This window comes from Wolffia australiana, chromosome 3 (genome assembly GCF_029677425.1).
Source record: "Wolffia australiana isolate 7733 chromosome 3, ASM2967742v1".
Taxonomy (NCBI): Eukaryota; Viridiplantae; Streptophyta; class Magnoliopsida; order Alismatales; family Araceae; genus Wolffia; species Wolffia australiana.
Window position 1 is genome coordinate 8,805,957 of NC_135837.1, and position 26,550 is coordinate 8,832,506.

Genomic DNA, 26,550 nt, shown 5'->3' on the forward strand with positions numbered 1-26,550 from the left:
TCGTCACCACTCCCTGTCTCTAGAAGTCTCGACCTCCCAGCCCTCCATTCGGCGCGCCGCGTGTGGACACTCCGTTTTCTCTCGCCCCCCGAGTCACGTCTCGCATGTTCTCTCCGCATGTTCTCGGTTTAGTACCGTCTTGTGCCTTGGAATCGGAGCTGAATTCAGATATACTCCCCTGGGTGCGTGGTCTCGCTTGGAATTGCAGGCATCACTTAATATGGAGAGAAGGAACCGAGCAACCATCACAGCGTTCTGTATGGGCCCACTACAACCAGGATGGCGCTGAGGCGCCCCAAGAGCTAGAATTCCACGGAGTGCAGCTGGAATCAACAAGCGCAGTCAGCAGCAGCTGTTTCTCCGCGGCGTGAGTGATTCGCCCATTTTGCTCTGCGAATGCTAAAGACACCATTTTCTGCATGCAACTTTATTGCCGGCAGCGTGTGCCGAGGTCCCTTCGAGGCCATTCCCTGCTCACGGAGCGTACGAATACGTAGCGCGCCCTGTTTTCTTTAACCGACTCTGCGTGGATCCGGTCAGCGAGGGCCCTTCTGGACGGGGCGGTCACGTGTGGCGCTTTGGTCTCTTCTGCTTTCTCACTTCCAACTCTCTCTTCCTTAATTTTCCTTCCTCTGTTCTTGTCTTGTCTTGTCCGTCACGCTCGCGGCGCCGTGGGGAACGTCTTGTAAATTTTTCGTCACCACTCCCTGTCTCTAGAAGTCTCGACCTCCCAGCCCTCCATTCGGCGCGCCGCGTGTGGACACTCCGTTTTCTCTCGCCCCCCGAGTCACGTCTCGCATGTTCTCTCTACAAGTTCTCGGTTTAGTACCGTCTTGTGCCTTGGAATCGGAGCTGAATTCAGATATACTCCCCTGGGTGCGTGGTCTCGCTTGGAATTGCAGGCATCACTTAATATGGAGAGAAGGAACCGAGCAACCATCACAGCGTTCTGTATGGGCCCACTACAACCAGGATGGCGCTAGAGGGCGCCCCCAAGAGCTAGAATTCCACAGTGCAGCTGGAATCAACAAGCGCAGTCAGCAGCTGTTTCTCCGCGGGCGTGAGTGATTCGCCCATTTTGCTCTGCGAATGCTAAAAGACACCATTTTCTGCATGCAACTTTATTGCCGTGCAGCGGGTGTGCCGAGGTCCCTTCGAGGCCATTCCCTGCTCACGGAGCGTACGAATACGTAGCGCGCCCTGTTTTCTTTAACCGACTCTGCGTGGATCCAGTCAGCGAGGGCCCTTCCGGACGGGGCCGTCACGTGTGGCGCTTTGGTCTCTTCTGCTTTCTCACTTCCAACTCTCTCTTCCTTAATTTTCCTTCCTCTGTTCTTGTCTTGTCTTGTCCGTCACGCTCGCGCGCCGTGGGAACGTCTTGTAAATTTTTCGTCACCACTCCCGTCTCTAGAAGTCTCGACCTCCCAGCCCTCCATTCGGGCGCGCGCGTGTGGACACTCCGCTTTCTCGCCCCGAGTCACGCCTCGCATGTTCTCTCCGCATGTTCTCGGTTTAGTACCGTCTTGTGCCTTGGAATCGGAGCTGAATTCAGATATACTCCCCTGGGTGCGTGGTCTCGCTTGGAATTGCAGGCATCACTTAATATGGAGAGAAGGAACCGAGCAACCATCACAGCGTTCTGTATGGGCCCACTACAACCAGGATGGCGCTAGAGGGCGCCCCCAAGAGCTAGAATTCCACGGAGTGCAGCTGGAATCAACAAGCGCAGTCAGCAGCAGCTGTTCCTCCGCGTGCGTGAGTGATTCGCCCATCTTGCTCTGCGAATGCTAAAAGACACCATTTTCTGCATGCAACTTTATTGCCGTGCAGCGGTGTGCCGAGGTCCCTTCGAGGCCATTCCTGCTCACGGAGCGCATTTAATACGTAGCGCGCCCTGTTTTCTTTAACCGACTCTGCGTGGATCCAGTCAGCGAGGGCCCTTCCGGACGGGGCCGCCACGTGTGGCGCTTTGGTCTCTTCTGCTTTCTCACTTCCAACTCTCTTCCTTAATTTTCCTTCCTCTGTTCTTGTCTTGTCTTGTCCGTCACGCTCGCGGCGCCGTGGGGAACGTCTTGTAAATTTTTCGTCACCACTCCCTGTCTCTAGAAGTCTCGACCTCCCAGCCCTCCATTCGGCGCGCCGCGTGTGGACACTCCGTTTTCTCTCGCCCCCCGAGTCACGTCTCGCATGTTCTCTCCGCAAGTTCTCGGTTTAGTACCGTCTTGTGCCTTGGAATCGGAGCTGAATTCAGATATACTCCCCTGGGTGCGTGGTCTCGCTTGGAATTGCAGGCATCACTTAATATGGAGAGAAGGAACCGAGCAACCATCACAGCGTTCTGTATGGGCCCACTACAACCAGGATGGCGCTAGAGGGCGCCCCCAAGAGCTAGAATTCCACGGAGTGCAGCGGGAATCAACAAGCGCAGTCAGCAGCAGCTGTTTCTCCGCGGGCGTGAGTGATTCGCCCATTTTGCTCTGCGAATGCTAAAAGACACCATTTTCTGCATGCAACTTTATTGCCGTGCAGCGGGTGTGCCGAGGTCCCTTCGAGGCCATTCCCTGCTCACGGAGCGTACAAATACGTAGCGCGCCCTGTTTTCTTTAACCGACTGCGTGGATCCAGTCAGCGAGGGCCCTTCCGACGGGCCGCCACGTGTGGCGCTTTGGTCTCTTCTGCTTTCTCACTTCCAACTCTCTTCCTTAATTTTCCTTCCTCTGTTCTTGTCTTGTCTTGTCCGTCACGCCGCGCGCCGTGGGGAACGCCTTGTAAATTTTTCGTCACCACTCCCGTCTCTAGAAGTCTCGACCTCCCAGCCCTCCATTCGCGCGCGTGTGGACACTCCGCTTTCTCGCCCCGAGTCACGTCTCGCATGTTCTCTCTACAAGTTCTCGGTTTAGTACCGTCTTGTGCCTTGGAATCGGAGCTGAATTCAGATATACTCCCCTGGGTGCGTGGTCTCGCTTGGAATTGCAGGCATCACTTAATATGGAGAGAAGGAACCGAGCAACCATCACAGCGTTCTGTATGGGCCCACTACAACCAGGATGGCGCTAGAGGGCGCCCCAAGAGCTAGAATTCCACGGAGTGCAGCTGGAATCAACAAGCGCAGTCAGCAGCAGCTGTTTCTCCGCGGCGTGAGTGATTCGCCATTTTGCACTGCGAATGCTAAAGACACCATTTTCTGCATGCAACTTTATTGCCGTGCAGCGGTGTGCCGAGGTCCCTTCGAGGCCATTCCTGCTCACGGAGCGCATTTAACACGTAGCGCCCTGTTTTCTTTAACCGACTCTGCGTGGATCCAGTCAGCGAGGGCCCTTCCGACGGGCCGCCACGTGTGGCGCTTTGGTCTCTTCTGCTTTCTCACTTCCAACTCTCTCTTCCTTAATTTTCCTTCCTCTGTTCTTGTCTTGTCTTGTCCGTCACGCCGCGCGCCGTGGGGAACGCCTTGTAAATTTTTCGTCACCACTCCCGTCTCTAGAAGTCTCGACCTCCCAGCCCTCCATTCGCGCGCGCGTGTGGACACTCCGCTTTCTCTCGCCCCGAGTCACGCCTCGCATGTTCTCTCCGCAAGTTCTCGGTTTAGTACCGCCTTGTGCCTTGGAATCGAGCTGAATTCAGATATACTCCCTGTGCGTGGTCTCGCTTGGAATTGCAGGCATCACTTAATATGGAGAGAAGGAACCGAGCAACCATCACAGCGTTCTGTATGGGCCCACTACAACCAGGATGGCGCTAGAGGGCGCCCAAGAGCTAGAATTCCACGGAGTGCAGCTGAATCAACAAGCGCAGTCAGCAGCAGCTGTTTCTCCGCGGGCGTGAGTGATTCGCCCATTTTGCTCTGCGAATGCTAAAGACACCATTTTCTGCATGCAACTTTATTGCCGTGCAGCGGTGTGCCGAGGTCCTTCGAGGCCATTCCTGCTCACGGAGCGCATTTAACACGTAGCGCGCCCTGTTTTCTTTAACCGACTCTCGTGGATCCAGTCAGCGAGGCCCTTCCGACGGGCCGCCACGTGTGGCGCTTTGGTCTCTTCTGCTTTCACTTCCAACTCTCTCTTCCTTAATTTTCCTTCCTCTGTTCTTGTCTTGTCTTGTCCGTCACGCCGCGCGCCCGTGGGAACGTCTTGTAAATTTTTCGTCACCACTCCCTGTCTCTAGAAGTCTCGACCTCCCAGCCCTCCATTCGGCGCGCGCGTGTGGACACTCCGCTTTCTCTCGCCCCGAGTCACGCCTCGCATGTTCTCTCCGCAAGTTCTCGGTTTAGTACCGTCTTGTGCCTTGGAATCGGAGCTGAATTCAGATATACTCCCTGGGTGCGTGGTCTCGCTTGGAATTGCAGGCATCACTTAATATGGAGAGAAGGAACCGAGCAACCATCACAGCGTTCTGTATGGGCCACTACAACCAGGATGGCGCTAGAGGGCGCCCCAAGAGCTAGAATTCCACGGAGTGCAGCTGGAATCAACAAGCGCAGTCAGCAGCAGCTGTTTCTCCGCGGCGTGAGTGATTCGCCCATTTTGCTCTGCGAATGCTAAAGACACCATTTTCTGCATGCAACTTTATTGCCGTGCAGCGGTGTGCCGAGGTCCCTTCGAGGCCATTCCTGCTCACGGAGCGCATTTAACACGTAGCGCGCCTGTTTTCTTTAACCGACTTCGCGTGGATCCAGTCAGCGAGGGCCCTTCCGACGGGGCCGCCACGTGTGGCGCTTTGGTCTCTTCTGCTTTCTCACTTCCAACTCTCTCTTCCTTAATTTTCCTTCCTCTGTTCTTGTCTTGTCTTGTCCGTCACGCCGCGCGCCGTGGGAACGCCTTGTAAATTTTTCGCCACCACTCCTCGTCTCTAGAAGTCTCGACCTCCCAGCCCTCCATTCGCGCCGCGTGTGGACACTCCGCTTTCTCTCGCCCCGAGTCACGCCTCGCATGTTCTCTCTACAAGTTCTCGGTTTAGTACCGTCTTGTGCCTTGGAATCGGAGCTGAATTCAGATATACTCCTGTGCGTGGTCTCGCTTGGAATTGCAGGCATCACTTAATATGGAGAGAAGGAACCGAGCAACCATCACAGCGTTCTGTATGGGCCCACTACAACCAGGATGGCGCCAGAGGGCGCCCCAAGAGCTAGAATTCCACGGAGTGCAGCTGAATCAACAAGCGCAGTCAGCAGCAGCTGTTTCTCCGCGGCGTGAGTGATTCGCCCATTTTGCTCTGCGAATGCTAAAAGACACCATTTTCTGCATGCAACTTTATTGCCGTGCAGCGGTGTGCCGAGGTCCCTTCGAGGCCATTCCTGCTCACGGAGCGCATTTAATACGTAGCGCCCTGTTTTCTTTAACCGACTCTGCGTGGATCCAGTCAGCGAGGGCCCTTCCCGGACGGGCCGCCACGTGTGGCGCTTTGGTCTCTTCTGCTTTCACTTCCAACTCTCTCTTCCTTAATTTTCCTTCCTCTGTTCTTGTCTTGTCTTGTCCGTCACGCCAGCGCGCCGTGGGAACGTCTTGTAAATTTTTCGTCACCACTCCCTGTCTCTAGAAGTCTCGACCTCCCAGCCCTCCATTCGGCGCGCGCGTGGACACTCCGCTTTCTCGCCCCGAGTCACGCCTCGCATGTTCTCTCCGCAAGTTCTCGGTTTAGTACCGTCTTGTGCCTTGGAATCGGAGCTGAATTCAGATATACTCCCCTGGGTGCGTGGTCTCGCTTGGAATTGCAGGCATCACTTAATATGGAGAGAAGGAACCGAGCAACCATCACAGCGTTCTGTATGGGCCCACTACAACCAGGATGGCGCTAGAGGGCGCCCCCAAGAGCTAGAATTCCACGGAGTGCAGCGGGAATCAACAAGCGCAGTCAGCAGCAGCTGTTTCTCCGCGGGCGTGAGTGATTCGCCCATTTTGCTCGCGAATGCTAAAGACACCATTTTCTGCATGCAACTTTATTGCCGTGCAGCGGTGTGCCGAGGTCCCTTCGAGGCCATTCCTGCTCACGGAGCGCATTTAACACGTAGCGCCTCTGTTTTCTTTAACCGACTCTGCGTGGATCCAGTCAGCGAGGGCCCTTCCGGACGGGGCCGTCACGTGTGGCGCTTTGGTCTCTTCTGCTTTCTCACTTCCAACTCTCTCTTCCTTAATTTTCCTTCCTCTGTTCTTGTCTTGTCTTGTCCGTCACGCTCGCGGCGCCGTGGGGAACGTCTTGTAAATTTTTCGTCACCACTCCCTGTCTCTAGAAGTCTCGACCTCCCAGCCCTCCATTCGGCGCGCCGCGTGTGGACACTCCGTTTTCTCTCGCCCCCCGAGTCACGTCTCGCATGTTCTCGGTTTAGTACCGTCTTGTGCCTTGGAATCGGAGCTGAATTCAGATATACTCCCCTGGGTGCGTGGTCTCGCTTGGAATTGCAGGCATCACTTAATATGGAGAGAAGGAACCGAGCAACCATCACAGCGTTCTGTATGGGCCCACTACAACCAGGATGGCGCTAGAGGGCGCCCCCAAGAGCTAGAATTCCACGGAGTGCAGCGGGAATCAACAAGCGCAGTCAGCAGCAGCTGTTTCTCCGCGGGCGTGAGTGATTCGCCCATTTTGCTCTGCGAATGCTAAAAGACACCATTTTCTGCATGCAACTTTATTGCCGTGCAGCGGGTGTGCCGAGGTCCCTTCGAGGCCATTCCCTGCTCACGGAGCGTACGAATACGTAGCGCGCCCTGTTTTCTTTAACCGACTTCGCGTGGATCCAGTCAGCGAGGGCCCTTCCGGACGGGCCGCCACGTGTGGCGCTTTGGTCTCTTCTGCTTTCTCACTTCCAACTCTCTCTTCCTTAATTTTCCTTCCTCTGTTCTTGTCTTGTCTTGTCCGTCACGCCGCGCGCCGTGGGGAACGTCTTGTAAATTTCTCGTCACCACTCCCTGTCTCTGGAAGTCTCGACCTCCCAGCCCTCCATTCGGCGCGCCGCGGGTGGACACTCCGTTTTCTCTCGCCCCCCGAGTCACGGCTCGCATGTTCTCTCCGCAAGTTCTCGTTTAGTACCGCCTTGTGCCTTGGAATCGAGCTGAATTCAGATATACTCCTGGTGCGTGGTCTCGCTTGGAATTGCAGGCATCACTTAATATGGAGAGAAGGAACCGAGCAACCATCACAGCGTTCTGTATGGGCCCACTACAACCAGGATGGCGCTAGAGGGCGCCCCCAAGAGCTAGAATTCCACGGAGTGCAGCTGGAATCAACAAGCGCAGTCAGCAGCAGCTGTTTCTCCGCGGGCGTGAGTGATTCGCCCATTTTGCACTGCGAATGCTAAAAGACACCATTTTCTGCATGCAACTTTATTGCCGTGCAGCGAGTGTGCCGAGGTCCCATTCGAGGCTATTCCTGCTCACGGAGCGCATTTAACACGTAGCGCGCCCTGTTTTCTTTAACCGACTCGCGTGGATCCAGTCAGCGAGGGCCCTTCCGGACGGGCCGCCACGTGTGGCGCTTTGGTCTCTTCTGCTTTCACTTCCAACTCTCTTCCTTAATTTTCCTTCCTCTGTTCTTGTCTTGTCTTGTCCGTCACGCCGCGCGCGCCGTGGGAACGTCTTGTAAATTTTTCACCACTCCCTGTCTCTAGAAGTCTCGACCTCCCAGCCTCCATTCGGGCGCCGCGGTGGACACTCCGCTTTCTCGCCCCGAGTCACGCCTCGCATGTTCTCTCCGCAAGTTCTCGGTTTAGTACCGCCTTGTGCCTTGGAATCGAGCTGAATTCAGATATACTCCTGGGTGCGTGGTCTCGCTTGGAATTGCAGGCATCACTTAATATGGAGAGAAGGAACCGAGCAACCATCACAGCGTTCTGTATGGGCCCACTACAACCAGGATGGCGCTAGAGGGCGCCCCCAAGAGCTAGAATTCCACGGAGTGCAGCTGGAATCAACAAGCGCAGTCAGCAGCAGCTGTTTCTCCGCGGGCGTGAGTGATTCGCCCATTTTGCACTGCGAATGCTAAAGACACCATTTTCTGCATGCAACTTTATTGCCGTGCAGCGGTGTGCCGAGGTCCTTCGAGGCCATTCCTGCTCACGGAGCGCATTTAATACGTAGCGCGCCCTGTTTTCTTTAACCGACTCTGCGTGGATCCAGTCAGCGAGGGCCCTTCCGACGGGCCGCCACGTGTGGCGCTTTGGTCTCTTCTGCTTTCTCACTTCCAACTCTCTCTTCCTTAATTTTCCTTCCTCTGTTCTTGTCTTGTCTTGTCCGTCACGCCGCGCGCCTGGGGAACGCCTTGTAAATTTTTCGTCACCACTCCTGTCTCTAGAAGTCTCGACCTCCCAGCCTCCATTCGGCGCGCGCGTGTGGACACTCCGCTTTCTCGCCCCGAGTCACGCCTCGCATGTTCTCTCCGCAAGTTCTCGGTTTAGTACCGTCTTGTGCCTTGGAATCGCAGCTGAATTCAGATATACTCCCCTGGGTGCGTAGTCTCGCTTGGAATTGCAGGCATCACTTAATATGGAGAGAAGGAACCGAGCAACCATCTTAGCGTTCTGTATGGGCCCACTACAACCAGGATGGCGCTAGAGGGCGCCCCCAAGAGCTAGAATTCCACGGAGTGCAGCTGGAATCAACAAGCAGTCAGCAGCAGCTGTTTCTCCGCGGGCGTGAGTGATTCGCCCATTTTGCTCACTGCGAATGCTAAAGACACCATTTTCTGCATGCAACTTTATTGCCGTGCAGCGGTGTGCCGAGGTCCTTCGAGGCTATTCCTGCTCACGGAGCGCATTTAACACGTAGCGCGCCTGTTTTCTTTAACCGACTCTGCGTGGATCCAGTCAGCGAGGGCCCTTCCGGACGGGCCGCCACGTGTGGCGCTTTGGTCTCTTCTGCTTTCTCACTTCCAACTCTCTCTTCCTTAATTTTCTTCCTCTGTTCTTGTCTTGTCTTGTCCGTCACGCCGCGCGCCGTGGGAACGTCTTGTAAATTTTTCGTCACCACTCCCGCCTCTAGAAGTCTCGACCTCCCAGCCCTCCATTCGCGCGCTGGTGGACACTCCGCTTTCTCGCCCGAGTCACGCCTCGCATGTTCTCCGCATGTTCTCGGTTTAGTACCGCCTTGTGCCTTGGAATCGGAGCTGAATTCAGATATACTCCCTGGGTGCGTGGTCTCGCTTGGAATTGCAGGCATCACTTAATATGGAGAGAAGGAACCGAGCAACCATCACAGCGTTCTGTATGGGCCCACTACAACAAGGATGGCGCTAGAGGGCGCCCCCAAGAGCTAGAATTCCACGAATGCAGCGGGAATCAACAAGCGCAGTCAGCAGCAGCTGTTTCTCCGCGGGCGTGAGTGATTCGCCCATTTTGCTCTGCGAATGCTAAAAGACACCATTTTCTGCATGCAACTTTATTGCCGTGCAGCGGTGTGCCGAGGTCCTTCGAGGCCATTCCTGCTCACGGAGCGCATTTAACACGTAGCGCGCCCTGTTTTCTTTAACCGACTTGCGTGGATCCAGTCAGCGAGGGCCCTTCCGGACGGGCCGCCACGTGTGGCGCTTTGGTCTCTTCTGCTTTCACTTCCAACTCTCTTCCTTAATTTTCCTTCCTCTGTTCTTGTCTTGTCTTGTCCGTCACGCCGCGCGCCGTGGGAACGCCTTGTAAATTTTTCGTCACCACTCCCTGTCTCTAGAAGTCTCGACCTCCCAGCCTCCATTCGGCGCGCCGCTGTGGACACTCCGCTTTCTCTCGCCCGAGTCACGCCTCGCATGTTCTCTCCGCATGTTCTCGGTTTAGTACCGCCTTGTGCCTTGGAATCGAGCTGAATTCAGATATACTCCCTGCGCGTGGTCTCGCTTGGAATTGCAGGCATCACTTAATATGGAGAGAAGGAACCGAGCAACCATCACAGCGCTCTGTATGGGCTCACTACAACCAGGATGGCGCTAGAGGGCGCCCAAGAGCTAGAATTCCACGGAGTGCAGCTGGAATCAACAAGCGCAGTCAGCAGCAGCTGTTTCTCCGCGGGCGTGAGTGATTCGCCCATTTTGCACTGCGAATGCTAAAAGACACCATTTTCTGCATGCAACTTTATTGCCGTGCAGCGGTGTGCCGAGGTCCTTCGAGGCCATTCCTGCTCACGGAGCGCATTTAACACGTAGCGCGCCTGTTTTCTTTAACCGACTCTGCGTGGATCCAGTCAGCGAGGCCCTTCCGGACGGGCCGCCACGTGTGGCGCTTTGGTCTCTTCTGCTTTCACTTCCAACTCTCTCTTCCTTAATTTTCCTTCCTCTGTTCTTGTCTTGTCTTGTCCGTCACGCCGCGCGCCGTGGGGAACGCCTTGTAAATTTTTCGTCACCACTCCCGTCTCTAGAAGTCTCGACCTCCCAGCCTCCATTCGGCGCCGCGGTGGACACTCCGCTTTCTCGCCCCCGAGTCACGCCTCGCATGTTCTCTCCGCAAGTTCTCGGTTTAGTACCGCCTTGTGCCTTGGAATCGGAGCTGAATTCAGATATACTCCCTGGGTGCGTGGTCTCGCTTGGAATTGCAGGCATCACTTAATATGGAGAGAAGGAACGAGCAACCATCACAGCGCTCTGTATGGGCTCACTACAACCAGGATGGCGCTAGAGGGCGCCCAAGAGCTAGAATTCCACGGAGTGCAGCTGAATCAATAAGCGCAGTCAGCAGCAGCTGTTTCTCCGCGGCGTGAGTGATTCGCCCATTTTGCACTGCGAATGCTAAAGACACCATTTTCTGCATGCAACTTTATTGCCGTGCAGCGGTGTGCCGAGGTCCCTTCGAGGCCATTCCTGCTCACGGAGCGCATAATACGTAGCGCGCCTGTTTTCTTTAACCGACTCTGCGTGGATCCAGTCAGCGAGGGCCCTTCCGGACGGGCCGCCACGTGTGGCGCTTTGGTCTCTTCTGCTTTCACTTCCAACTCTCTTCCTTAATTTTCCTTCCTCTGTTCTTGTCTTGTCTTGTCCGTCACGCCATGCGCCGTGGGGAACGCCTTGTAAATTTTTCGCCACCACTCCCTGTCTCTAGAAGTCTCGACCTCCCAGCCCTCCATTCGGCGCGCGCTGTGGACACTCCGCTTTCTCGCCCCGAGTCACGCCTCGCATGTTCTCTCCGCAAGTTCTCGGTTTAGTACCGCCTTGTGCCTTGGAATCGGAGCTGAATTCAGATATACTCCTGCGCGTGGTCTCGCTTGGAATTGCAGGCATCACTTAATATGGAGAGAAGGAACCGAGCAACCATCACAGCGTTCTGTATGGGCCCACTACAACCAGGATGGCGCTAGAGGGCGCCCCAAGAGCTAGAATTCCACGGAGTGCAGCTGGAATCAACAAGCGCAGTCAGCAGCAGCTGTTTCTCCGCGGCGTGAGTGATTCGCCCATTTTGCTCTGCGAATGCTAAAGACACCATTTTCTGCATGCAACTTTATTGCCGCGGCAGCGGTGTGCCGAGGTCCTTCGAGGCCATTCCTGCTCACGGAGCGCATTTAACACGTAGCGCCTGTTTTCTTTAACCGACTCTGCGTGGATCCAGTCAGCGAGGGCCCTTCCGGACGGGGCCGCCACGTGTGGCGCTTTGGTCTCTTCTGCTTTCTCACTTCCAACTCTCTTCCTTAATTTTCCTTCCTCTGTTCTTGTCTTGTCTTGTCCGCTACGCCGCGCGCCGTGGGGAACGCCTTGTAAATTTTTCGTCACCACTCGTCTCTAGAAGTCTCGACCTCCCAGCCCTCCATTCGCGCGCGGTGGACACTCCGCTTTTCTCGCCCCGAGTCACGCCTCGCATGTTCTCTCCGCAAGTTCTCGGTTTAGTACCGCCTTGTGCCTTGGAATCGGAGCTGAATTCAGATATACTCCCTGTGCGTGGTCTCGCTTGGAATTGCAGGCATCACTTAATATGGAGAGAAGGAACCGAGCAACCATCACAGCGTCTCTGTATGGGCCCACTACAACCAGGATGGCGCTAGAGGGCGCCCCAAGAGCTAGAATTCCACGGAGTGCAGCGGGAATCAACAAGCGCAGTCAGCAGCAGCTGTTTCTCCGCGGCGTGAGTGATTCGCCATTTTGCTCTGCGAATGCTAAAGACACCATTTTCTGCATGCAACTTTATTGCCGTGCAGCGGGTGTGCCGAGGTCCCTTCGAGGCCATTCCTGCTCACGGAGCGCATTTAATACGTAGCGCGCTCTGTTTTCTTTAACCGACTCTGCGTGGATCCAGTCAGCGAGGGCCCTTCCGGACGGGCCGCCACGTGGCGCTTTGGTCTCTTCTGCTTTCTCACTTCCAACTCTCTCTTCCTTAATTTTCCTTCCTCTGTTCTTGTCTTGTCTTGTCCGTCACGCCGCGCGCCGTGGGGAACGCCTTGTAAATTTTTCGTCACCACTCCCTGTCTCTAGAAGTCTCGACCTCCCAGCCTCCATTCGGCGCGCCGCGTGTGGACACTCCGCTTTTCTCTCGCCCCGAGTCACGCCTCGCATGTTCTCTCGCATGTTCTCGGTTTAGTACCGTCTTGTGCCTTGGAATCGGAGCTGAATTCAGATATACTCCCTGCGCGTGGTCTCGCTTGGAATTGCAGGCATCACTTAATATGGAGAGAAGGAACCGAGCAACCATCACAGCGCTCTGTATGGGCTCACTACAACCAGGATGGCGCTAGAGGGCGCCCCAAGAGCTAGAATTCCACGGAGTGCAGCGGAATCAACAAGCGCAGTCAGCAGCAGCTGTTTCTCCGCGCGTGAGTGATTCGCCCATTTTGCTCTGCGAATGCTAAAGACACCATTTTCTGCATGCAACTTTATTGCCGCGGCAGCGGTGTGCCGAGGTCCCTTCGAGGCCATTCCTGCTCACGGAGCGCATTTAACACGTAGCGCCCTGTTTTCTTTAACCGACTCGCGTGGATCCAGTCAGCGAGGGCCCTTCCGGACGGGCCGCCACGTGTGGCGCTTTGGTCTCTTCTGCTTTCACTTCCAACTCTCTCTTCCTTAATTTTCCTTCCTCTGTTCTTGTCTTGTCTTGTCCATTACGCCGCGCGCCCGTGGGGAACGCCTTGTAAATTTTTCGTCACCACTCCCTGTCTCTAGAAGTCTCGACCTCCCAGCCTCCATTCGGGCGCGCGTGTGGACACTCCGCTTTCTCGCCCCGAGTCACGCCTCGCATGTTCTCTCCGCAAGTTCTCGGTTTAGTACCGCCTTGTGCCTTGGAATCGGAGCTGAATTCAGATATACTCCTGCGCGTGGTCTCGCTTGGAATTGCAGGCATCACTTAATATGGAGAGAAGGAACCGAGCAACCATCACAGCGCTCTGTATGGGCCCACTACAACCAGGATGGCGCTAGAGGGCGCCCCAAGAGCTAGAATTCCACGGAGTGCAGCTGGAATCAACAAGCGCAGTCAGCAGCAGCTGTTTCTCCGCTGGCGTGAGTGATTCGCCCATTTTGCTCTGCGAATGCTAAAGACACCATTTTCTGCATGCAACTTTATTGCCGTGGCAGCGGTGTGCCGAGGTCCCTTCGAGGCCATTCCCTGCTCACGGAGCGCATTTAACACGTAGCGCGCTCGTTTTCTTTAACCGACTCTGCGTGGATCCAGTCAGCGAGGGCCCTTCCGACGGGCCGCCACGTGTGGCGCTTTGGTCTCTTCTGCTTTCTCACTTCCAACTCTCTTCCTTAATTTTCCTTCCTCTGTTCTTGTCTTGTCTTGTCCGTCACGCCGCGCGCCGTGGGGAACGCCTTGTAAATTTTTCGTCACCACTCCCTGTCTCTAGAAGTCTCGACCTCCCAGCCCTCCATTCGGCGCGCCGCGGTGGACACTCCGCTTTCTCGCCCCGAGTCACGCCTCGCATGTTCTCTCGCAAGTTCTCGGTTTAGTACCGTCTTGTGCCTTGGAATCGGAGCTGAATTCAGATATACTCCTCGGGTGCGTGGTCTCGCTGGAATTGCAGGCATCACTTAATATGGAGAGAAGGAACCGAGCAACCATCACAGCGCTCTGTATGGGCTCACTACAACCAGGATGGCGCTAGAGGGCGCCCCAAGAGCTAGAATTCCACGGAGTGCAGCTGGAATCAACAAGCGCAGTCAGCAGCAGCTGTTTCTCCGCGGGCGTGAGTGATTCGCCATTTTGCTCTGCGAATGCTAAAGACACCATTTTCTGCATGCAACTTTATTGCCGCAGCGGTGTGCCGAGGTCCCTTCGAGGCCATTCCTGCTCACGGAGCGCATTTAACACGTAGCGCGCCTGTTTTCTTTAACCGACTCGCGTGGATCCAGTCAGCGAGGGCCCTTCCGGACGGGCCGCCACGTGTGGCGCTTTGGTCTCTTCTGCTTTCTCACTTCCAACTCTCTCTTCCTTAATTTTCCTTCCTCTGTTCTTGTCTTGTCTTGTCCGTCACGCCGCGCGCCGTGGGGAACGCCTTGTAAATTTTTCGTCACCACTCCCTGTCTCTAGAAGTCTCGACCTCCCAGCCCTCCATTCGGCGCGCCGCGGTGGACACTCCGCTTTCTCTCGCCCCGAGTCACGCCTCGCATGTTCTCTCTACAAGTTCTCGGTTTAGTACCGCCTTGTGCCTTGGAATCGGAGCTGAATTCAGATATACTCCTGTGCGTGGTCTCGCTTGGAATTGCAGGCATCACTTAATATGGAGAGAAGGAACCGAGCAACCATCACAGCTGCTCTGTATGGGCCCACTACAACCAGGATGGCGCTAGAGGGCGCCCCAAGAGCTAGAATTCCACGGAGTGCAGCTGGAATCAATAAGCGCAGTCAGCAGCAGCTGTTTCTCCGCGGCGTGAGTGATTCGCCCATTTTGCATCGCGAATGCTAAAAGACACCATTTTCTGCATGCAACTTTATTGCCGCAGCGGTGTGCCGAGGTCCCTTCGAGGCCATTCCTGCTCACGGAGCGCATTTAACACGTAGCGCGCCCTGTTTTCTTTAACCGACTCGCGGATCCAGTCAGCGAGGGCCCTTCCGGACGGGCCGCCACGTGTGGCGCTTTGGTCTCTTCTGCTTTCTCACTTCCAACTCTCTCTTCCTTAATTTTCCTTCCTCTGTTCTTGTCTTGTCTTGTCCATCACGCCGCGCGCCGTGGGAACGCCTTGTAAATTTTTCGTCACCACTCCCTGTCTCTAGAAGTCTCGACCTCCCAGCCCTCCATTCGGGCGCCGCTGGTGGACACTCCGCTTTCTCTCGCCCGAGTCACGCCTCGCATGTTCTCTACAAGTTCTCGGTTTAGTACCGCCTTGTGCCTTGGAATCGGAGCTGAATTCAGATATACTCCTGTGCGTGGTCTCGCTTGGAATTGCAGGCATCACTTAATATGGAGAGAAGGAACCGAGCAACCATCACAGCGCTCTGTATGGGCCCACTACAACCAGGATGGCGCTAGAGGGCGCCTCAAGAGCTAGAATTCCACGGAGTGCAGCTGGAATCAACAAGCGCAGTCAGCAGCAGCTGTTTCTCCGCGGCGTGAGTGATTCGCCCATTTTGCTCGCGAATGCTAAAGACACCATTTTCTGCATGCAACTTTATTGCCGCAGCGGTGTGCCGAGGTCCCTTCGAGGCCATTCCTGCTCACGGAGCGCATTTAATACGTAGCGCGCCTGTTTTCTTTAACCGACTCTGCGTGGATCCAGTCAGCGAGGGCCCTTCCGACGGGCCGCCACGTGTGGCGCTTTGGTCTCTTCTGCTTTCTCACTTCCAACTCTCTCTTCCTTAATTTTCCTTCCTCTGTTCTTGTCTTGTCTTGTCCGTCACGCCGCGCGCCGTGGGGAACGCCTTGTAAATTTTTCGCCACCACTCCCTGTCTCTAGAAGTCTCGACCTCCCAGCCCTCCATTCGGCGCGCCGCGGTGGACACTCCGCTTTCTCTCGCCCCGAGTCACGCCTCGCATGTTCTCTCCGCAAGTTCTCGGTTTAGTACCGCCTTGTGCCTTGGAATCGAGCTGAATTCAGATATACTCCTGTGCGTGGTCTCGCTGGAATTGCAGGCATCACTTAATATGGAGAGAAGGAACCGAGCAACCATCACAGCGCTCTGTATGGGCCCACTACAACCAGGATGGCGCTAGAGGGCGCCCCAAGAGCTAGAATTCCACGGAGTGCAGCTGGAATCAACAAGCGCAGTCAGCAGCAGCTGTTTCTCCGGGCGTGAGTGATTCGCCCATTTTGCTCTGCGAATGCTAAAAGACACCATTTTCTGCATGCAACTTTATTGCCGTGCAGCGGTGTGCCGAGGTCCCTTCGAGGCCATTCCCTGCTCACGGAGCGCATTTAATACGTAGCGCGCCTGTTTTCTTTAACCGACTTCGCGTGGATCCAGTCAGCGAGGGCCCTTCCGACGGGCCGCCACGTGTGGCGCTTTGGTCTCTTCTGCTTTCACTTCCAACTCTCTTCCTTAATTTTCCTTCCTCTGTTCTTGTCTTGTCTTGTCCGTCACGCCGCGCGCCGTGGGGAACGCCTTGTAAATTTTTCGCCACCACTCCTGTCTCTAGAAGTCTCGACCTCCCAGCCTCCATTCGGGCGCGCGTGTGGACACTCCGCTTTTCTCGCCCCGAGTCACGCCTCGCATGTTCTCTCTACAAGTTCTCGTTTAGTACCGCCTTGTGCCTTGGAATCGAGCTGAATTCAGATATACTCCTGGGTGCGTGGTCTCGCTTGGAATTGCAGGCATCACTTAATATGGAGAGAAGGAACCGAGCAACCATCACAGCGCTCTGTATGGGCCCACTACAACCAGGATGGCGCTAGAGGGCGCCCCAAGAGCTAGAATTCCACGGAGTGCAGCTGGAATCAACAAGCGCAGTCAGCAGCAGCTGTTTCTCCGCGGCGTGAGTGATTCGCCCATTTTGCCTGCGAATGCTAAAGACACCATTTTCTGCATGCAACTTTATTGCCGCAGCGGTGTGCCGAGGTCCCTTCGAGGCCATTCCTGCTCACGGAGCGCATTTAATACGTAGCGCCTCTGTTTTCTTTAACCGACTTCGTGGATCCAGTCAGCGAGGCCCTTCCGACGGGCCGCCACGTGGCGCTTTGGTCTCTTCTGCTTTCTCACTTCCAACTCTCTCTTCCTTAATTTTCCTTCCTCTGTTCTTGTCTTGTCTTGTCCGTCACGCCGCGCGCCGTGGGGAACGCCTTGTAAATTTTTCGCCACCACTCCTGTCTCTAGAAGTCTCGACCTCCCAGCCTCCATTCGGCGCGCCGCAGGTGGACACTCCGCTTTCTCGCCCCGAGTCACGCCTCGCATGTTCTCTCCGCAAGTTCTCGGTTTAGTACCGCCTTGTGCCTTGGAATCGAGCTGAATTCAGATATACTCCCTGCGCGTGGTCTCGCTTGGAATTGCAGGCATCACTTAATATGGAGAGAAGGAACCGAGCAACCATCACAGCGCTCTGTATGGGCCCACTACAACCAGGATGGCGCTAGAGGGCGCCCCAAGAGCTAGAATTCCACGGAGTGCAGCTGAATCAAGCGCAGTCAGCAGCAGCTGTTTCTCCGCGGGCGTGAGTGATTCGCCCATTTTGCTCACTGCGAATGCTAAAAGACACCATTTTCTGCATGCAACTTTATTGCCGCAGCAGCGAGTGTGCCGAGGTCCCTTCGAGGCCATTCCTGCTCACGGAGCGCATTTAATACGTAGCGCGCCCTGTTTTCTTTAACCGACTCTGCGGATCCAGTCAGCGAGGGCCCTTCCGGACGGGCCGCCACGTGTGGCGCTTTGGTCTCTTCTGCTTTCTCACTTCCAACTCTCTCTTCCTTAATTTTCCTTCCTCTGTTCTTGTCTTGTCTTGTCCGCTACGCCGCGCGCCGTGGGGAACGCTTGTAAATTTTTCGTCACCACTCCCTGTCTCTAGAAGTCTCGACCTCCCAGCCTCCATTCGCGCGCCGCTGTGGACACTCCGCTTTCTCGCCCGAGTCACGCCTCGCATGTTCTCTCCGCAAGTTCTCGGTTTAGTACCGCTTGTGCCTTGGAATCGAGCTGAATTCAGATATACTCCCGGGTGCGTGGTCTCGCTGGAATTGCAGGCATCACTTAATATGGAGAGAAGGAACCGAGCAACCATCACAGCGCTCTGTATGGGCCCACTACAACCAGGATGGCGCTAGAGGGCGCCTCAAGAGCTAGAATTCCACGGAGTGCAGCTGGAATCAACAAGCGCAGTCAGCAGCAGCTGTTTCTCCGCGGGCGTGAGTGATTCGCCCATTTTGCTCTGCGAATGCTAAAGACACCATTTTCTGCATGCAACTTTATTGCCGTGCAGCGGTGTGCCGAGGTCCCTTCGAGGCCATTCCTGCTCACGGAGCGCATTTAATACGTAGCGCCCTGTTTTCTTTAACCGACTTCGCGTGGATCCAGTCAGCGAGGCCCTTCCGACGGGCCGCCACGTGTGGCGCTTTGGTCTCTTCTGCTTTCACTTCCAACTCTCTCTTCCTTAATTTTCCTTCCTCTGTTCTTGTCTTGTCTTGTCCACACGCCGCGCGCCGTGGGGAACGCCTTGTAAATTTTTCGCCACCACTCCTGTCTCTAGAAGTCTCGACCTCCCAGCCTCCATTCGGGCGCGCCGCGGTGGACACTCCGCTTTCTCGCCCCGAGTCACGCCTCGCATGTTCTCTCCGCAAGTTCTCGGTTTAGTACCGCCTTGTGCCTTGGAATCGAGCTGAATTCAGATATACTCCTGGGTGCGTGGTCTCGCTTGGAATTGCAGGCATCACTTAATATGGAGAGAAGGAACCGAGCAACCATCACAGCGCTCTGTATGGGCCCACTACAACCAGGATGGCGCTAGAGGGCGCCCCAAGAGCTAGAATTCCACGGAGTGCAGCTGGAATCAACAAGCGCAGTCAGCAGCAGCTGTTTCTCCGCGGCGTGAGTGATTCGCCATTTTGCTCTGCGAATGCTAAAGACACCATTTTCTGCATGCAACTTTATTGCCGTGCAGCGGTGTGCCGAGGTCCCTTCGAGGCCATTCCTGCTCACGGAGCGCATTTAATACGTAGCGCCCTGTTTTCTTTAACCGACTCGTGGATCCAGTCAGCGAGGGCCCTTCCGGACGGGCCGCCACGTGGCGCTTTGGTCTCTTCTGCTTTCTCACTTCCAACTCTCTTCCTTAATTTTCCTTCCTCTGTTCTTGTCTTGTCTTGTCCATTACGCCGCGCGCCGTGGGGAACGCCTTGTAAATTTTTCGCCACCACTCCCTGTCTCTAGAAGTCTCGACCTCCCAGCCTCCATTCGGCGCTGCCGGTGGACACTCCGCTTTCTCTCGCCCCGAGTCACGCCTCGCATGTTCTCTACAAGTTCTCGGTTTAGTACCGCCTTGTGCCTTGGAATCGAGCTGAATTCAGATATACTCCCTGGGTGCGTGGTCTCGCTTGGAATTGCAGGCATCACTTAATATGGAGAGAAGGAACCGAGCAACCATCACAGCGCTCAGTATGGGCTCACTACAACCAGGATGGCGCTAGAGGGCGCCTCAAGAGCTAGAATTCCACGGAGTGCAGCGGAATCAACAAGCGCAGTCAGCAGCAGCTGTTTCTCCGCGGCGTGAGTGATTCGCCCATTTTGCTCACGAATGCTAAAAGACACCATTTTCTGCATGCAACTTTATTGCCGTGCAGCGGTGTGCCGAGGTCCCTTCGAGGCTATTCCTGCTCACGGAGCGCATTTAACACGTAGCGCGCCTCTGTTTTCTTTAACCGACTCTGCGTGGATCCAGTCAGCGAGGGCCCTTCCGGACGGGCCGCCACGTGTGGCGCTTTGGTCTCTTCTGCTTTCACTTCCAACTCTCTCTTCCTTAATTTTCCTTCCTCTGTTCTTGTCTTGTCTTGTCCATTACGCCGCGCGCCGTGGGGAACGCCTTGTAAATTTTTCCACCACTCCCTGTCTCTAGAAGTCTCGACCTCCCAGCCTCCATTCGGCGCGCTGGTGGACACTCCGCTTTCTCGCCCCGAGTCACGCCTCGCATGTTCTCTCCGCAAGTTCTCGGTTTAGTACCGCCTTGTGCCTTGGAATCGAGCTGAATTCAGATATACTCCCTGTGCGTGGTCTCGCTGGAATTGCAGGCATCACTTAATATGGAGAGAAGGAACCGAGCAACCATCACAGCGCTCTGTATGGGCTCACTACAACCAGGATGGCGCTAGAGGGCGCCCCAAGAGCTAGAATTCCACGGAGTGCAGCGGAATCAACAAGCGCAGTCAGCAGCAGCTGTTTCTCCGCTGGCGTGAGTGATTCGCCCATTTTGCTCTGCGAATGCTAAAGACACCATTTTCTGCATGCAACTTTATTGCCGCAGCGGGTGTGCCGAGGTCCCTTCGAGGCCATTCTCTGCTCACGGAGCGCATTTAATACGTAGCGCTCTGTTTTCTTTAACCGACTCGCGTGGATCCAGTCAGCGAGGGCCCTTCCCGACGGGGCCGCCACGTGTGGCGCTTTGGTCTCTTCTGCTTTCTCACTTCCAACTCTCTTCCTTAATTTTCCTTCCTCTGTTCTTGTCTTGTCTTGTCCGTCACGCCGCGCGCCGTGGGAACGCTCTTGTAAATTTTTCGCCACCACTCCCTGTCTCTAGAAGTCTCGACCTCCCAGCCCTCCATTCGGCGCGCTGTGGACACTCCGCTTTCTCTCGCCCCGAGTCACGCCTCGCATGTTCTCTCTACAAGTTCTCGGTTTAGTACCGCCTTGTGCCTTGGAATCGAGCTGAATTCAGATATACTCCCTCTGTGCGTGGTCTCGCTGGAATTGCAGGCATCACTTAATATGGAGAGAAGGAACCGAGCAACCATCACAGCGCTCAGTATGGGCCCACTACAACCAGGATGGCGCTAGAGGGCGCCCCAAGAGCTAGAATTCCACGGAGTGCAGCTGAATCAACAAGCGCAGTCAGCAGCAGCTGTTTCTCCGCGGGCGTGAGTGATTCGCCATTTTGCTGCGAATGCTAAAGACACCATTTTCTGCATGCAACTTTATTGCCGTGGCAGCGGTGTGCCGAGGTCCCTTCGAGGCCATTCCCTGCTCACGGAGCGCATTTAACACGTAGCGCCTGTTTTCTTTAACCGACTCTGCGTGATCCAGTCAGCGAGGGCCCTTCCGGACGGGCCGCCACGTGTGGCGCTTGGTCTCTTCTGCTTTCTCACTTCCAACTCTCTCTTCCTTAATTTTCCTTCCTCTGTTCTTGTCTTGTCTTGTCCGCTCACGCCAAGCGCGCCGTGGGAACGCCTTGTAAATTTTTCGCCACCACTCCCGCCTCTAGAAGTCTCGACCTCCCAGCCTCCATTCGGCGCGCCGCGTGTGGACACTCCGCTTTCTCGCCCCGAGTCACGCCTCGCATGTTCTCTCCGCAAGTTCTCGGTTTAGTACCGCCTTGTGCCTTGGAATCGAGCTGAATTCAGATATACTCCCTGGGTGCGTGGTCTCGCTTGGAATTGCAGGCATCACTTAATATGGAGAGAAGGAACCGAGCAACCATCACAGCGCTCAGATGGGCCCACTACAACCAGGATGGCGCTAGAGGGCGCCCCAAGAGCTAGAATTCCACTGAGTGCAGCTGGAATCAACAAGCGCAGTCAGCAGCAGCTGTTTCTCCGCTGGCGTGAGTGATTCGCCCATTTTGCTCTGCGAATGCTAAAAGACACCATTTTCTGCATGCAACTTTATTGCCGCAGCGAGTGTGCCGAGGTCCCTTCGAGGCTATTCCTGCTCACGAGCGCATTTAATACGTAGCGCCTCTGTTTTCTTTAACCGACTCTGTGGATCCAGTCAGCGAGGGCCCTTCCGACGGGCCGCCACGTGTGGCGCTTTGGTCTCTTCTGCTTTCTCACTTCCAACTCTCTCTTCCTTAATTTTCCTTCCTCTGTTCTTGTCTTGTCTTGTCCATTACGCCGCGCGCCGTGGGGAACGCCTTGTAAATTTTTCGCCACCACTCCCTGTCTCTAGAAGTCTCGACCTCCCAGCCTCCATTCGGCGCGCCGCTGGTGGACACTCCGCTTTTCTCTCGCCCCGAGTCACGCCTCGCATGTTCTCTCCGCAAGTTCTCGGTTTAGTACCGCCTTGTGCCTTGGAATCGGAGCTGAATTCAGATATACTCCTGGTGCGTGGTCTCGCTGGAATTGCAGGCATCACTTAATATGGAGAGAAGGAACCGAGCAACCATCACAGCGCTCAGTATGGGCCCACTACAACCAGGATGGCGCTAGAGGGCGCCCCAAGAGCTAGAATTCCACGGAGTGCAGCTGAATCAACAAGCAGTCAGCAGCAGCTGTTTCTCCGCGGGCGTGAGTGATTCGCCCATTTTGCTCGCGAATGCTAAAGACACCATTTTCTGCATGCAACTTTATTGCCGCAGCGGGTGTGCCGAGGTCCTTCGAGGCCATTCCCTGCTCACGGAGCGCATTTAATACGTAGCGCGCCTGTTTTCTTTAACCGACTTCGCGTGGATCCAGTCAGCGAGGGCCCTTCCGGACGGGCCGCCACGTGTGGCGCTTGGTCTCTTCTGCTTCTCACTTCCAACTCTCTTCCTTAATTTTCCTTCCTCTGTTCTTGTCTTGTCTTGTCCGTCACGCCGCGCGCCGTGGGGAACGCCTTGTAAATTTTTCGCCACCACTCCTGTCTCTAGAAGTCTCGACCTCCCAGCCTCCATTCGCGCGCGCGGTGGACACTCCGCTTTCTCGCCCCGAGTCACGCCTCGCATGTTCTCTCCGCAAGTTCTCGGTTTAGTACCGCCTTGTGCCTTGGAATCGGAGCTGAATTCAGATATACTCCTGGGTGCGTGGTCTCGCTTGGAATTGCAGGCATCACTTAATATGGAGAGAAGGAACCAGCAACCATCACAGCGCTCAGTATGGGCCCACTACAACCAGGATGGCGCTAGAGGGCGCCTCAAGAGCTAGAATTCCACGGAGTGCAGCTGGAATCAACAAGCGCAGTCAGCAGCAGCTGTTTCTCCGCTGGCGTGAGTGATTCGCCCATTTTGCTCTGCGAATGCTAAAGACACCATTTTCTGCATGCAACTTTATTGCCGCAGCGGTGTGCCGAGGTCCCTTCGAGGCCATTCCTGCTCACGAGCGCATTTAACACGTAGCGCGCCCTGTTTTCTTTAACCGACTCTGCGTGGATCCAGTCAGCGAGGGCCCTTCCGACGGGCCGCCACGTGTGGCGCTTTGGTCTCTTCTGCTTTCACTTCCAACTCTCTCTTCCTTAATTTTCCTTCCTCTGCTCTTGTCTTGTCTTGTCCGTCACGCCATGCGCGCCGTGGGGAACGCCTTGTAAATTTTTCGTCACCACTCCCTGTCTCTAGAAGTCTCGACCTCCCAGCCTCCATTCGCGCGCGCCATGTGGACACTCCGCTTTTCTCGCCCCGAGTCACGCCTCGCATGTTCTCTCGCAAGTTCTCGGTTTAGTACCGCCTTGTGCCTTGGAATCGAGCTGAATTCAGATATACTCCCTGGGTGCGTGGTCTCGCTTGGAATTGCAGGCATCACTTAATATGGAGAGAAGGAACCGAGCAACCATCACAGCGCTCTGTATGGGCCCACTACAACCAGGATGGCGCTAGAGGGCGCCCCAAGAGCTAGAATTCCACGGAGTGCAGCTGGAATCAACAAGCGCAGTCAGCAGCAGCTGTTTCTCCGCGGGCGTGAGTGATTCGCCATTTTGCTCTGCGAATGCTAAAAGACACCATTTTCTGCATGCAACTTTATTGCCGCGGCAGCGGGTGTGCCGAGGTCCTTCGAGGCCATTCCCTGCTCACGGAGCGCATTTAACACGTAGCGCGCCTCTGTTTTCTTTAACCGACTGCGTGGATCCAGTCAGCGAGGGCCCTTCCGGACGGGGCCGCCACGTGTGGCGCTTTGGTCTCTTCTGCTTTCACTTCCAACTCTCTCTTCCTTAATTTTCCTTCCTCTGTTCTTGTCTTGTCTTGTCCACACGCCATCGCGCCGTGGGGAACGCCTTGTAAATTTTTCCACCACTCCCGCCTCTAGAAGTCTCGACCTCCCAGCCCTCCATTCGGCGCGTGTGGACACTCCGCTTTCTCGCCCGAGTCACGCCTCGCATGTTCTCTACAAGTTCTCGGTTTAGTACCGCCTTGTGCCTTGGAATCGGAGCTGAATTCAGATATACTCCCTGGGTGCGTGGTCTCGCTTGGAATTGCAGGCATCACTTAATATGGAGAGAAGGAACCGAGCAACCATCACAGCGCTCTGTATGGGCCCACTACAACCAGGATGGCGCTAGAGGGCGCCTCAAGAGCTAGAATTCCACTGAGTGCAGCTGGAATCAACAAGCGCAGCCAGCAGCAGCTGTTTCTCCGCGGGCGTGAGTGATTCGCCCATTTTGCACTGCGAATGCTAAAAGACACCATTTTCTGCATGCAACTTTATTGCCGTGCAGCGGTGTGCCGAGGTCCCTTCGAGGCCATTCTCGCTCACGAGCGCATTTAATACGTAGCGCGCCCTGTTTTCTTTAACCGACTGCGTGGATCCAGTCAGCGAGGGCCCTTCCGACGGGCCACGTGTGGCGCTTTGGTCTCTTCTGCTTTCACTTCCAACTCTCTTCCTTAATTTTCCTTCCTCTGCTCTTGTCTTGTCTTGTCCATCACGCCATGGCGCCGTGGGGAACGCCTTGTAAATTTTTCGTCACCACTCCTGTCTCTAGAAGTCTCGACCTCCCAGCCTCCATTCGGCGCTGCGGTGGACACTCCGCTTTCTCGCCCCGAGTCACGCCTCGCATGTTCTCTCTACAAGTTCTCGTTTAGTACCGCCTTGTGCCTTGGAATCGAGCTGAATTCAGATATACTCCTGTGCGTGGTCTCGATTGGAATTGCAGGCATCACTTAATATGGAGAGAAGGAACCGAGCAACCATCACAGCGTTCTGTATGGGCCCACTACAACCAGGATGGCGCTAGAGGGCGCCCCCAAGAGATAGAATTCCACGGAGTGCAGCGGGAATCAACAAGCGCAGTCAGCAGCAGCTGTTTCTCCGCGGGCGTGAGTGATTCGCCCATTTTGCTCTGCGAATGCTAAAAGACACCATTTTCTGCATGCAACTTTATTGCCGTGCAGCGAGTGTGCCGAGGTCCTTCGAGGCCATTCCTGCTCACGGAGCGCATTTAATACGTAGCGCGCCTCTGTTTTCTTTAACCGACTTGCGTGGATCCAGTCAGCGAGGGCCCTTCCGACGGGCCGCCACGTGTGGCGCTTTGGTCTCTTCTGCTTTCTCACTTCCAACTCTCTCTTCCTTAATTTTCCTTCCTCTGTTCTTGTCTTGTCTTGTCCGTCACGCCGCGCGCCGTGGGGAACGCCTTGTAAATTTTTCGTCACCACTCCCGCCTCTAGAAGTCTCGACCTCCCAGCCTCCATTCGCGCGCCGCGGTGGACACTCCGCTTTCTCTCGCCCCCGAGTCACGCCTCGCATGTTCTCTCTACAAGTTCTCGGTTTAGTACCGCCTTGTGCCTTGGAATCGGAGCTGAATTCAGATATACTCCTGGGTGCGTGGTCTCGCTTGGAATTGCAGGCATCACTTAATATGGAGAGAAGGAACCGAGCAACCATCACAGCGCTCAGTATGGGCCCACTACAACCAGGATGGCGCTAGAGGGCGCCCAAGAGCTAGAATTCCACGGAGTGCAGCGGAATCAATAAGCGCAGTCAGCAGCAGCTGTTTCTCCGCGGCGTGAGTGATTCGCCATTTTGCTCGCGAATGCTAAAAGACACCATTTTCTGCATGCAACTTTATTGCCGCGGCAGCTGGTGTGCCGAGGTCCCTTCGAGGCCATTCTCGCTCACGGAGCGCATTTAATACGTAGCGCGCCTCTGTTTTCTTTAACCGACTCTGCGTGGATCCAGTCAGCGAGGCCCTTCCGACGGGCCGCCACGTGTGGCGCTTTGGTCTCTTCTCGCTTTCTCACTTCCAACTCTCTCTTCCTTAATTTTCCTTCTGTTCTTGTCTTGTCTTGTCCGCTACGCCGCGCGCCGTGGGAACGCCTTGTAAATTTTTCGTCACCACTCCGCCTCTAGAAGTCTCGACCTCCCAGCCTCCATTCGGCGCGCCGCGTGTGGACACTCCGCTTTCTCGCCCCGAGTCACGCCTCGCAAGTTCTCGGTTTAGTACCGCCTTGTGCCTTGGAATCGGAGCTGAATTCAGATATACTCCTGTGCGTGGTCTCGCTGGAATTGCAGGCATCACTTAATATGGAGAGAAGGAACCGAGCAACCATCACAGCTGCTCAGTATGGGCCCACTACAACCAGGATGGCGCTAGAGGGCGCCCCAAGAGCTAGAATTCCACGGAGTGCAGCGGAATCAACAAGCGCAGTCAGCAGCAGCTGTTTCTCCGCGGCGTGAGTGATTCGCCCATTTTGCTCGCGAATGCTAAAGACACCATTTTCTGCATGCAACTTTATTGCCGTGCAGCGTGTGCCGAGGTCCTTCGAGGCTATTCCTGCTCACGGAGCGCATTTAATACGTAGCGCCTCTGTTTTCTTTAACCGACTGCGTGGATCCAGTCAGCGAGGGCCCTTCCGACGGGGCCGCCACGTGTGGCGCTTTGGTCTCTTCTGCTTTCACTTCCAACTCTCTTCCTTAATTTTCCTT